This window comes from Bombina bombina, chromosome 6 (genome assembly GCF_027579735.1).
Source record: "Bombina bombina isolate aBomBom1 chromosome 6, aBomBom1.pri, whole genome shotgun sequence".
NCBI lineage: Eukaryota > Metazoa > Chordata > Amphibia > Anura > Bombinatoridae > Bombina > Bombina bombina.
Genome location: NC_069504.1, coordinates 655,168,790 through 655,182,115, shown reverse-complemented (window position 1 = coordinate 655,182,115; position 13,326 = coordinate 655,168,790). Strand labels below are relative to the sequence as shown.

At 43.3% G+C, this 13,326-nt stretch overlaps 1 protein-coding gene across 1 annotated transcript in view; it reads left to right on the top strand.

Moving 5' to 3' along the window:
- The window catches only part of FURIN (furin, paired basic amino acid cleaving enzyme), a 494,229-nt gene that overhangs the window by 452,751 nt on the left and 28,152 nt on the right, over positions 1–13,326 (top strand). The window lies entirely within an intron of this gene.

Sequence of the window (13,326 nt, the reverse complement as noted above, 5' to 3'; positions counted from 1 at the left end):
GGTCCTTTTTTATAGACTGTGGTCAAAAGTATGTGAACAACTGACCATCACACCTATGTGAGTTTATTGGACATCACATTTCAAAAACCATGGGCATTAATATGGGGTTGTCCCCCATCCCCTTTGCAGCTATAACTCTTCTGGGAAGGGTTTCCACAAGATTTTGTGATGTGTCTGTGGAAATTTGTGCCCATTCAGCCTAAATAGCATTTGTGAAGTCAGGCACTGAATTGCATGAGAGAGTCTGGTTCACAGTTGGCGTTCTAATTCATCCCTAAGGTGTTCGATGAGGGTTGAGGTCAGGGCCCTGTGCAGGCCACTCAAGTTGCTCCACACTAAACTCTCCAAACCATGACTTGACAGTATTCACTTTGTGCACAGGGGCTATGCTGGGTCAGAAAAGGAGCTTCCCAAAACGGTTGCCTCAAAGTTGAAAGCATGCATGTCTTTGTTTACAATAGCATTAAGAGGAACCTTCAGTTGAACTAATGGGCCTTGACCAAACCCTGAAGAAAGCCTAGGTCATTATCCTTCTTACACCAAACTTAACCACTATGCATTCTGGCAGGTAGAATTCTCATGACATCCACCACAACTAGATTCTTTCATCATACTGCCATTTAGAGAAGCGTGATTCATCACTCTAGAGGCAGATCTAGTTCGCCTTGCTTTCAACTTGTAATACCAGCGCTGGTATTACTAAGTGGAGCACTAATAATGCTTTCAAGAAAGCAATATTTAGCGCTCCACTTGTAATCTGGCCCTTAGTTGTTTTGAATTGGAAAATTCTAAAACTGTTTGATAATACATTACTGATTATCTCCTGACAAACTGATCAGTAGATTGTGTTGTTTGTCTGGTTATTCAAATGCCTTGGGAGAAATGCTTAATCCTTTGGCTGACAGGCAGTATTGAAAATGCATGTCTGGCAGCCAAAAGGTTACCAAGCATGGCTTTCTATTGGCTATTTTGACTTTCTTTTAGGAAAATGTCCTTTTTACTTTTTACTATTAAGAGAGCGCTAATAATGTTTTAGAGCACCACCCAGTGGTTAATATGGGAAATCTATTTACTGTCTCATTACATTAATGTGTGTCACATAATAGATACATTCTTTGATTTCCCATAACTGTCCAGTGATTTCTAGCTCTGTTTAGTTTACATTTATATTTTACAAAATTACAAGAAATAATATTTATGTATGTTTGTGTTTGTATATTTGTCTATATATGTATGTAAAGAGTTTCTTGTGGTGTTCTGTCTTTTTGTGTGCAACATAATCTGGGAGGAGGTTTTTTCTGTGTTCTATCGACTGACTGAAGAACTGGAACCACTTGATTTGGTTTGTTACATTAAGCAACCCAGCACGTGAAACCAAGTGTGGAGAGTCTGTGATAGAATAGGCTTATGGAGAGGTAGCTTCAGGTTGTTATCTCTGCGGCACAGATGGATTACACAGTGGAAGTTGCAATTAGCTATTTAGTATTCAGATGCACCATTCTGTCTACCAACAGGGCACCTAACCACACCTGAAAGAAGCTTTCTGAGGGGATCTTTATCTCAAAAGTATATTCTACAAACTCCTTTCCTTTACGACTCTCTAGCTATTCATGTGCTGTACCTGACCTCTCTTGTATAACACATAATATTACACTGACTTCCATATTTCTTTTACAAAGATATGACGAGTCCACGGATTTCATCCTTACTTGTGGGATATTAACCTCCTGCTAACAGGAAGTGGCAAAGAGCACTACAGCAGAGCTTTGTATATATAGCCCCTCCCTTCCCCTCCACCCTCAGTCATTCTCTTTGCCTGTGTTATACTAGGAAGAGGTGAAGTGAGGTGTTAGTTTTAGTTTCTTCAATCAAGAAGTTTTTTATTTTTCAAATGGTACCGGTGTGTACTATTTTCCTCAGGGGCATATGGAAGAAGTTTTCTGCCCTGAGGTTGATGATCTTAGCAGCCTTAACTAAGATCCTCATTGGTTCCCACTGAATGTTGAAGGTAGTGTAAAGAAATCTTCAGAGTGGAGAACAGCTGCATGCTATTAGCATTAAGGTATGTTCAGTCTTTTTTTCTGAGGAGACCTGTTATATCAGAATGGCTAACATTTTTTTGCTATAAAAGGGGTTAAAGTGGATCTGTGAGAGGTGTTACTTTAAAACCTTTATTTAGAACGTTTTATTGTGTGGCATATTGGGTGTTTATTGACACTGGGAGAGGCAGCTTGTTATTTTGTTTAGGGGCTGCAGTATTTTAAAGTTTTCTTTTTGGGGACCACTTGTTTTTTTGTTATAACCGCTTCCTATGCAGTGTTTTGCGTTTGTTTGTGATTGACCTCAATGGGCGGGGCCTATTTCTCCAACATTGGTGTGTCCGGTCCACGGCGTCATCCTTACTTGTGGGAATATCTCTTCCCCAACAGGAAGTGGCAAAGAGTCCCAGCAAAGCTGTCCATATAGTCCCTCCTAGGCTCCGCCCACCCCAGTCATTCTCTTTGCCGTTGCACAGGCAACATCTCCACGGAGATGGTTAAGAGTATGTGGTGTTTAGTTGTAGTTTTTTAATTCTACTATTAAGAGTTTGTTATTTTAAAATAGTGCTGGTATGTACAATTTACTCTGAAACAGAAAAAGATGAAGAGTTCTGTTTGTGTGAGGAAGATGATTTTAGCAGACAGTAACTAAAATCGTTTGCTGTTTCCACATAGGACTGTTGAGATGAAGTAACTTCAGTTGGGGGAAACAGTTAGCAGACTTTTCTGCTTAAGGTATGACTAGGCATATTTCTAACAAAACTGTGTAATGCTGGAAGGCTGTAATTTCCCCTCATGGGGACCGGTAAGCCATTTTCTTAGTCTCAAACAGAATAAAGGGCTTAATATGGGCTATAAAACTGGTAGACACTTTTATGGGCAAAATCGATTGCTTTATTTGGGCATTTTATACATGCTTATGCTTGTAATTCACACTTATAAGCTTGGGGAACGTTTTTTAACGTCAGGCACTGTGTTAGACACCTTTCCAGTTAGGAAGGGCCTTCCCAGTTGTAGGCTGAGCCTCATTTTCGCGCCATTACTGCGCAGTTACTTTTGAGAGCAAGACATGCAGATGCATGTGTGAGGATCTGAAAGTAGTTGGAAAAGTTCCTAGAAGGCTTCATCTGGTATCGTATTCCTCCCTGGGTTTGGTAAAGTCGCAGCAAAGGCTGTAGCTGGGACTGTAGAGGGGTTAAAACTGTAACCGGCTCCGGTTTCTTTATTTTAAGGGTTAAAGCTCTGAAAATTGGTGTGCAATACTTTGAATGCTTTAAGACACTGTGGTGAAAATTTGGTAAATTTTGAACAATTCCTTCATACTTTTTCACATATTCAGTAATAAAGTGTGCACTGTTTAAAATTTAAAGAGACAGTAACGGTTTTGTTTTAAAACGGTTTTTGTACTTTTTTGACAAGTTTAAGCCTGTTTAACATGTCTGCACCTTCAGATAAGCTATGTTCTATATGTTTGAAGATCAATGTGTGTCCCCCTTCAAAATTGTGTGATAATTGTGCCATAGCTTCCAAACAAAGTAAGGACAGTATTGCCACAGATAGTAAAGTTGCCCAAGATGATTCATCAGATGAAGGGAGTAGACATAGTTCTACATCATCTAATTCTGTGTCTACACCAGTTTTGCCCACGCAGGAGGCCCCTAGTACTTCTAGCGCGCCAATGCTTATTACTATGCAACAATTAACGGCAGTAGTGGATAACTCCATAGCAAATATTTTATCCAAAATGCCTGCATATCAGAGAAAGCGTGATTGCTCTGTTTTAAACACTGTAGAGCAGGAGGGCGCTGATAATTGCTCTGTCATACCCTCACACCAATCTGAAGGGGTCATGAGGGAGGTTTTGTCGGATGGGGAAATTTCAGATTCAGGTAAAATTTCTCAACAGGCAGAAACTGATGTGGTGACATTTAAATTTAAATTAGAGTATCTCTGCGCACTGCTTAAGGAGGTGTTATCTACTCTGGATGATTGTGACAACCTGGTCATTCCAGAAAAATGATGCAAGATGGACAAGTTCCTAGAAGTTCCGATGCACCCTGACGCTTTTCCTATACCCAAGCGGGTGGCGGATATAGTGAATAAGGAGTGGGAGAAGCCCGGCATACCTTTTGTCCCCCCTCCTATATTTAAGAAATTATTTCCTATGGTCGACCCCAGAAAGGACTTATGGCAGACAGTCCCTAAGGTCGAGGGGGCAGTTTCTACTTTAAACAAGCGAACTACTATTCCTATCGAGGATTATTGTGCTTTCAAAGATCCTATGGATAAAAAATTGGAGGGTTTGCTTAAAAAGATTTTTGTACAGCAAGGTTACCTCCTGCAACCCATTTCATGCATTGTTCCTGTCACTACAGCAGCGTGGTTCTGGTTCGAGGAACTAGAAAAGTCGCTCAGTAGAGAGACTCCGTATGAGGAGGTTATGGACAGAATTCACGCACTCAAGTTGGCTAATTCTTTTATTTTAGATGCCGCTTTGCAACTAGCTAGATTAGCGGCGAAAAATTCAGGGTTTGCAATTGTGGCGCGCAGAGCGCTTTGGCTAAAGTCTTGGTCAGCGGATGTATCTTCCAAGACAAAATTGCTTAATATCCCCTTCAAGGGTAAGACTCTCTTTGGGCCAGAATTGAAAGAGATTATTTCAGACATCACTGGGGGGAAGGGCCATGCCCTCCCACAAGATAGGCCTTTCAAAGCCAAGAATAAGTCTAATTTTCGTTCCTTTCGCAATTTCAGGAACGGACCGGCCTCTAACTCTGCATCCTCTAAACAAGAGGGTAATGCCTCTCAAACCAAACCAGCCTGGAAACCGACGCAAGGCTGGAACAAGGAAGGGTAAGCAGGCCAAGAAGCCTGCTGCTGCTAACAAAACAGCATGAAGGAGTAGCCCCCGATCCGGGACCGGATTTAGTAGGGGGCAGACTCTCTCTCTTTGCTCAGGCTTGGGCAAGAGATGTTCAGGATCCCTGGACACTAGAAATAGTTTCTCAGGGTTATCTTCTGGAATTCAAGGAACTACCCCCAAGGGGAAGGTTCCACATGTCTCGCTTATCCTCAAACCAAATAAAGAGACAGGCATTCTTACATTGTGTAGAAGACCTGTTAAAGATGGGAGTGATACACCCAGTTCCAACGGCGGAACAAGGAATGGGATTTTACTCAAATCTGTTTGTAGTTCCCAAAAAAGAGGTAACTTTCAGACCAATTCTGGATTTAAAGATCCTAAACAAATTTCTCAGAGTACCATCGTTCAAAATGGAAACCATTCGAACGATTCTACCCACAATCCAGGAAGGTCAATTTATGACTACCGTGGATCTAAAGGATGCGTATCTACATATTCCTATCCACAAAGAACATCATCAGTTCCTAAGGTTCGCCTTTCTGGACAAACATTACCAGTTTGTGGCCCTCCCATTCGGGTTAGCCACTGCTCCAAGGATTTTCACAAAGGTACTTGGATCCCTTCTAGCGGTTCTAAGACCAAGGGGCATTGCAGTAGTACCGTACTTGGACGACATTCTAATACAAGCGTTGTCTCTTTCAAAGGCAAAGGCTCACACAGACATCGTTCTGGCCTTTCTCAGATCTCACGGATGGAAGGTGAACATAGAAAAAAGTTCCCTGTCTCCGTCGACAAGAGTTCCCTTCTTGGGAACAATAATAGATTCTTTAGAAATGAGGATTTTCCTGACAGAAGTCAGAAAGTCAAAACTTCTGAACGCTTGTCAAGTTCTTCATTCTATTCCTCGTCCTTCCGTAGCTCAGTGCATGGAAGTAGTAGGATTGATGGTTGCAGCAATGGACATAGTTCCTTTTGCGCAAATTCATCTAAGACCATTACAACTGTGCATGCTGAAACAGTGGAATGGGGACTATACAGACTTGTCTCCAGTGATTCAAGTAGATCAGAAGACCAGAGACTCACTCCGTTGGTGGCTAACCCTGGACCACCTGTCCCAGGGAATGAGCTTCCGCAGACCAGAGTGGGTTATCGTCACGACCGACGCCAGTCTAGTGGGCTGGGGCGCGGTCTGGGAATCCCTGAAAGCTCAGGGACTATGGTCTCGGGAAGAGTCTCTTCTCCCGATAAACATTCTGGAACTGAGAGCGATATTCAATGCTCTCAGGGCTTGGCCTCAACTAGCAAAGGCCAGATTCATAAGATTCCAATCAGACAACATGACGACTGTTGCTTATATCAATCATCAGGGGGGAACAAGGAGTTCCCTGGCGATGAAAGAAGTGACCAAAATAATAAAATGGGCAGAGGATCACTCCTGCCACCTATCTGCGATCCACATCCCAGGTGTGGAAAACTGGGAGGCGGATTATCTGAGTTGTCAGACATTCCATCCGGGGGAGTGGGAACTCCACCCGGAGATCTTTGCCCAGTTGACTCAATTATGGGGCATTCCAGATATGGATCTGATGGCGTCTCGTCAGAACTTCAAGGTTCCTTGCTACGGGTCCAGATCCAGGGATCCCAAGGCGACTCTAGTGGATGCACTAGTAGCGCCTTGGACCTTCAACCTAGCCTATGTGTTTCCACCGTTTCCTCTCATTCCCAGGCTGGTAGCTAGGATCAAGCAGGAGAGGGCCTCGGTGATCTTGATAGCTCCTGCGTGGTCACTCAGGACTTGGTATGCAGACCTGGTGAATATGTCATCAGTGCCACCATGGAAGCTACCTTTGAGACAGGATCTTCTTGTACAGGGTCCATTCAAACATCCAAATCTGGTCTCCCTCCAGCTGACGGCTTGGAAATTGAACGCTTGATTCTATCAAAGCGTGGGTTTTCAGATTCTGTGATAGATACTCTAGTTCAAGCCAGAAAACTGGTAACTAGAAAAATTTACCATAAAATATGGAAAAGATATATCTGCTGGTGTGAATCCAAGGGATTCTTAAGGAATAAGATCAAAATCCCTAAGATCCTTTCCTTTCTACAAGAGGGTTTGGATAAAGGATTATCAGCGAGTTCTCTAAAGGGACAGATTTCTGCTTTATCTGTCTTATTACACAAACGACTGGCAGCTGTGCCAGATGTTCAAGCATTTGTTCAGGCTCTGGTTAGGATCAAGCCTGTTTACAGACCTTTGACTCCTCCCTGGAGTTTAAATCTAGTTCTTTCAGTTCTTCAAGGGGTTCCGTTTGAACCTCTACATTCCATAGATATTAAGTTGTTATCTTGGAAAGTTTTGTTTTTGGTTGCTATTTCTTCTGCTAGAAGAGTTTCTGAGTTATCTGCTCTGCAGTGTTCTCCGCCTTATCTGGTGTTCCATGCAGATAAGGTTGTTTTGCATACTAAGCCTGGTTTTCTTCCAAAGGTTGTTTCTAACAAAAATATTAACCAGGAGATAGTTGTTCCTTCTTTGTGTCCGAATCCAGTTTCAAAGAAGGAACGTTTGTTACACAATTTAGACGTAGTCCGTGCTCTAAAATTCTATTTAGAAGCTACAAAAGAGTTCAGACAAACTTCTTCTCTGTTTGTCGTCTATTCTGGTAAAAGGAGAGGTCAAAAAGCGACTTCTACCTCTCTTTCCTTTTGGCTTAAAAGCATCATCCGATTGGCTTGCGAGACTGCCGGACGGCAGCCTCCAGAAAGAATCACAGCTCACTCCACTAGGGCTGTGGCTTCCACATGGGCCTTCAAGAACGAGGCTTCTGTTGATCAGATATGTAAGGCAGCGACTTGGTCTTCACTGCACACTTTTGCCAAATTTTACAAATTTGATATTTTTGCTTCTTCAGAGGCTGTTTTTGGGAGAAAGGTTTTGCAAGCCGTGGTGCCTTCTGTTTAGGTAACCTGATTTGCTCCCTCCCTTCATCCGTGTCCTAAAGCTTTGGTATTGGTTCCCACAAGTAAGGATGACGCCGTGGACCGGACACACCAATGTTGGAGAAAACAGAATTTATGCTTACCTGATAAATTACTTTCTCCTACGGTGTGTCCGGTCCACGGCCCGCCCTGGTTTTTTAATCAGGTTTGATGAATTATTTTCTCTAACTACAGTCACCACAGCACCCTATAGTTTCTCCTGTTTTTTTCCTCCTGTCCGTCGGTCGAGTGACTGGGGTGGGCGGAGCCTAGGAGGGACTATATGGACAGCTTTGCTGGGACTCTTTGCCATTTCGTGTTGGGCAAGAGATATTCCCACAAGTAAGGATGACGCCGTGGACCGGACACACCGTTGGAGAAAGTAATTTATCAGGTAAGCATAAATTCTGTTTTTTCACGCGCTCCGACACGCAGTACATTTCTGCTCATTTGGCATCAGACATGAGCTCCGGTTAGGTCTTAACTTATGCTCTGATGACCAGATCGTGGTATAATCATTTTCAAGCACTTTAAGGGCAGGCAGGCGCCACAGCAGAGCTGGGGCGAGGTGCAGGGGTCATTTTTTTGAATAAATTTTATTCTTTTCACTATAATTTTTTTTTTTTGCTTATTGCTTTTAAGTGCAATAATTTTTGCGCACATCAAATATGTGTTGCTAAACAGATTTATTTATTTAGTTTTTTTTTGCAGTTTTGGAAAAATTGTAAGCTTTTTTATTTTTTAAAGGCGCAGTACATTTTTTTTGGAAAATTGTTCAAAGTGTTTAAAATACTGTTAGTCTTTTTTCAACATGTCTGACATTGAGGATACTAAGTGTTCTATGTGTTTAGAAGCCATTGTGGAACCCCCACTTACATTATGTACCTCTTGTACTGAAAGGGCCTTACAATGTAAGAAGCATATTTTAAGTAATAAAAGTATGCCTAAGGATGATTCACAGTTTGAAAGGAATCAGGATATGCCATGTAATTCTCCACAAGTGTCACAACCTTTAACACCCACACAAGCAACACCAAGTACTTTTTGTGCGTCTAATGCTTTTACTCTGCTGGATATGGCTGCAGTTATGTCAACTACTCTTACAGAGGCATTATCCAAATTACCAATGTTACAGGGTAAACGCAGTAGGTCAGGTATTAATGTAAATACTGAATCCTCTGGTGCTTTATTAGCTTTCTCCAACATTGGTGTGTCCGGTCCACGGCGTCATCCATTACTTGTGGGATATTCTCCTCCCCTACAGGGAAAGGCAAGGAGAGCACACAGCAAGAGCTGTCCATATAGCTCCCCCTCTGGCTCCGCCCCCCAGTCATTCTCCTTGCCGCTCTGAACAAGTAGCATCTCCACGGGGATGGTGAGGAGTTTGTGGTGTTACTTGTAGTTTTTTATTTCTTCTATCAAGAGTTTATTTTAAAATAGTGCTGGTATGTACTATTTACTCTGAAACAGAAAGAGATGAAGAGTTCTGTTTAAAAGAGGAGTATGATTTTAGCAGCAGTAACTAAAATCGATTGCTGTTCCCACACAGGACTGTTGAGATGAGAGAACTTCAGTTGGGGGGAACAGTTTGCAGACTTTTCTGCTCAAGGTATGACTAACCATTTTCTAACAAGACTGTGTAATGCTGGAAGGCTGTCATTTTTCCCTCATGGGGATCGGTAAGCCATTTTCTTAGACTTAGAAAGAATAAAGGGCTTATTATGGGCTATTAACTGGTGGACACTCTTAAGGGCTAAATCGATTGTTTATTTAAGTTTTTATTTAAAGTTTGAAGTGGATTTCACACTTTTATTGTTTGGGGAACGGTTTTATTACCAGGCACTAGTTTAGACACCTTCCCAGTCAGGAAGGGCCTTTCTCTGTATTAGGCAGAGCCTCATTTTCGCGCCATTATTGCGCAGTTTCTTTTAAGTACAGTGCATGCAGATGCATGTGAGAGGGTCTGGTGTCCACTGAAAATGTTCCTAGAGGGCTTGAAATACCCCCCTGGGATAGTTGAAGTCACAACAAAGGCTGTGGCTGGGACTGTAGTGGGGTTAAAATTGCAAACGGCTCCGGTTTCCACATTTTAAGGGTTAACAGCTTGAAAATTGGGGTGCAATACTTTGAATGCATTAAGACACTGTGGTGAAAATTTGGTAAAGATTGGATAATAGTTCATAGTTTTTCACATATTCAGTAATAAAGTGTGCCCTGTTTAACATTTAAAGAGACAGTAACGGTTTTGTTTTAAAACGGTTTTTGTACTTTATTAACCAGTTTAAGCCTGTTTAACATGTCTGTACCTTCAGATAGATCATGTTCTGTATGTATGGAAGCCAATGTGGTTCCCCCTTCAAATATATGTGATAATTGTGCCATAGCGTCCAAACACAGTAAGGACAGTATTGTCACAAATAGTAAGGTTGCCCAGGATGATTCCTCAGATGAAGGAAGTAGAGAGAGTTCTACATCTTTTCCTTCTGTGTCTGCCCGCGCAGGCGACCCCTAGTACTTCTAGCGCGCCAATGCTTGTTACTATGCAACAATTGACGGCAATAATGGATAACTCCATAGCTAATATTTTATCCAAAATGCCAGCATTTCAGAGAAAGCGCGATTGCTCTGTTTTAAACACTGTAGAGCAGGAGGGCGCTGATGATAATTTTTCTGTCATACCCTCACACCAGTCTGAAGTGGCAGTGAGGGAGGGTTTGTCAGATGGAGAGATTTCTGATGCAGGAAGAATTTCTCAGCAGGCAGAACCTGATGTTGTGACATTTAAATTTAAATCAGAGCATCTCCGCGCATTACTTAAGGAGGTGCTATCTACTCTGGATGATTGTGACATCATCCTAGAAAACTTGTGCAAGATGGACAAGTTCCTAGAGGTCCCGGTGCACCGGTGCACCCTGATGCCTTTCCGATACCTAAACGGGTGGCGGACATAGTGAATAAGGAGTGGGAGAAGCCAGGCATACCTTTTGTCCCTCCTCCTATATTTAAGTAATTGTTCCCTATGGTCGACCCCAGGAAGGACATATGGCAAACAGTCCCTAAGGTCGAGGGGGCGGTTTCTACACTAGCCAAACGCACGACCATTCCCATTGAGGACAATTGTGCTTTCAAAGATCCTATGGATAAAAAATTGGAGGGTTTGCTTAAAAAGATTTTTGTACAGCAAGGTTACCTCCTTCAACCTATTTCGTGCATTATTCCTGTCACTACAGCAGCGTGGTTCTGGTTCGAGGAACTGGAAAAGTCGCTCAGTAGGGAGACTCCGTATGAGGAAGTAATGGGTAGAATTCACGCACTTACGTTGGCTAATAACTTTATTTTAGACGCCGCTTTGCAGTTAGCGAGATTAGCGACAAAAAATTCAGGGTTTGCAATTGTGGCGTGCAGGGCGCTCTGGCTAAAGTCTTGGTCGGCGGATGTATCTTCCAAGACAAAATTGCTTAATATCCCTTTCAAAGGTAAGACCCTTTTTGGGCCAGAATTGAAAGAAATTATTTCAGACATCACTGGGGGAAAGGGCCATGCCCTCCCACAGGATAGGCCTTTCAAGGCTAAGAATAAGTCCAATTTTCGTTCCTTTCGCAATTTCAGGAACGGACCGGCTTCTAACTCGGCAGCCTCTAGACAAGAGGGTAACGCTTCCCAGACTAAACCAGCTTGGAAACCAATGCAAGGCTGGAATACGGGTAAACAGGCCAAGAAGCCTGCTGCTGCTACCAAGACAGCATGAAGGGGTAGCCCCCGATCCGGGACCGGATCTAGTAGGGGGCAGACTCTCTCTCTTTGCTCAGGCTTGGGCAAGAGATGTTCAGGATCCCTGGACACTAGAAATAGTCTCTCAGGGTTATCTTCTAGAATTCAAGGAACTACCCCCAAGGGGAAGGTTCCACATTTCTCACTTATCTTCAGACCAAATAAGTAGACAGGCATTCTTACATTGTGTAGAAGACCTGTTAAAGATGGGAGTGATACACCCACTGTGGAACAAGGTCAGGGGTTTTTACTCAAATCTGTTTATAGTTCCCAAAAAAGAGGGAACTTTCAGACCAATTCTGGATTTAAAAATTCTAAACAAATTTCTCAGAGTTCCATCGTTCAAAATGGAAACCAGTCGAACAATTTTACCTACAATCCAGGAGGGTCAATATATGACTACCGTGGATTTAAAGGATGCGTATCTACATATTCCTATCCACAAAGATCATCATCAGTTCCTAAGGTTCGCCTTTCTGGACAAACATTATCAGTTTGTGGCTCTCCCATTCGGACTAGCCACTGCTCCCAGAATTTTCACAAAGGTGCTCGGGTCCCTTCTAGCGGTTCTAAGACCAAGGGGCATTGCAGTGGCACCTTATCTGGACGACATTCTAAATTCAAGCGTCGTCTCTTTCCAAGGCAAAGGCTCATACAGACATTGTTCTAGCCTTTCTCAGATCTCACGGGTGGAAGGTGAACGTAGAAAAGAGTTCCCTGTCTCCGTCGACAAGAGTTCCCTTTTTGGGAACAATAATAGATTCTTTTGAAATGAAGATCTTCCTGACAGAAGTCAGAAAGTCAAAGCTTCTAAACGCTTGTCAAGTTCTTCTCTCTATTCTGCAGCCTTCCATAGCTCAGTGCATGGAAGTAGTAGGGTTGATGGTTGCAGCAATGGACATAGTTCCTTTTGCTCGAATTCATCTAAGACCATTACAACTGTGCATGCTCCAGTAGACAGGATCACCTGTCTCAGGGAATGAGTTTCTGCAGACCAAAGTGGGTCATTGTCACGACCGACGCCAGTCTATTAGGCTGGGGCGCGGTCTGGGATTCCCTGAAAACTCAGGGTTTATGGTCTCGGGAAGAGTCTCTTCTCCCGATCAACATCCTGGAACTGAGAGCGATATTCAATGCTCTCCGGGCTTGGCCTCATGTAGCGAAGGCCGGATACATAAGATTCCAGTCAGATAACATGACGACTGTAGCTTACATCAACCATCAGGGAGGAACTAGGAGTTCCTTGGCGATGAGAGAGGTATCCAAGATCATCAAATGGGCGGAGGATCACTCCTGCCACCTATCTGCAATCCACATCCCAGGAGTAGACAACTGGGAGGCGGATTATCTGAGTCGTCAGACTTTCCATCTGGGGGAGTGGGAACTCCACTCGGAGGTGTTTGCCCAGTTGACTCAATTATGGGGCATTCCAGACATGGATCTGATGGCGTCTCGTCAGAACTTCAAGGTTCCTTGCTACGGGTCCAGATCCAGGGATCCCAAGGCCGCTCTAGTGGATGCATTAGTGGCGCCTTGGTCGTTCAACCTAGCTTATGCGTTTCCACCGTTCCCTCTCCTTCCCAGGCTTGTAGCCAGGATCACTCAGGAGAAGGCCCCGGTGATTCTGATAGCTCCTGCGTGGCCGCGCAGGACTTGGTATGCAGACCTGGTGAATAT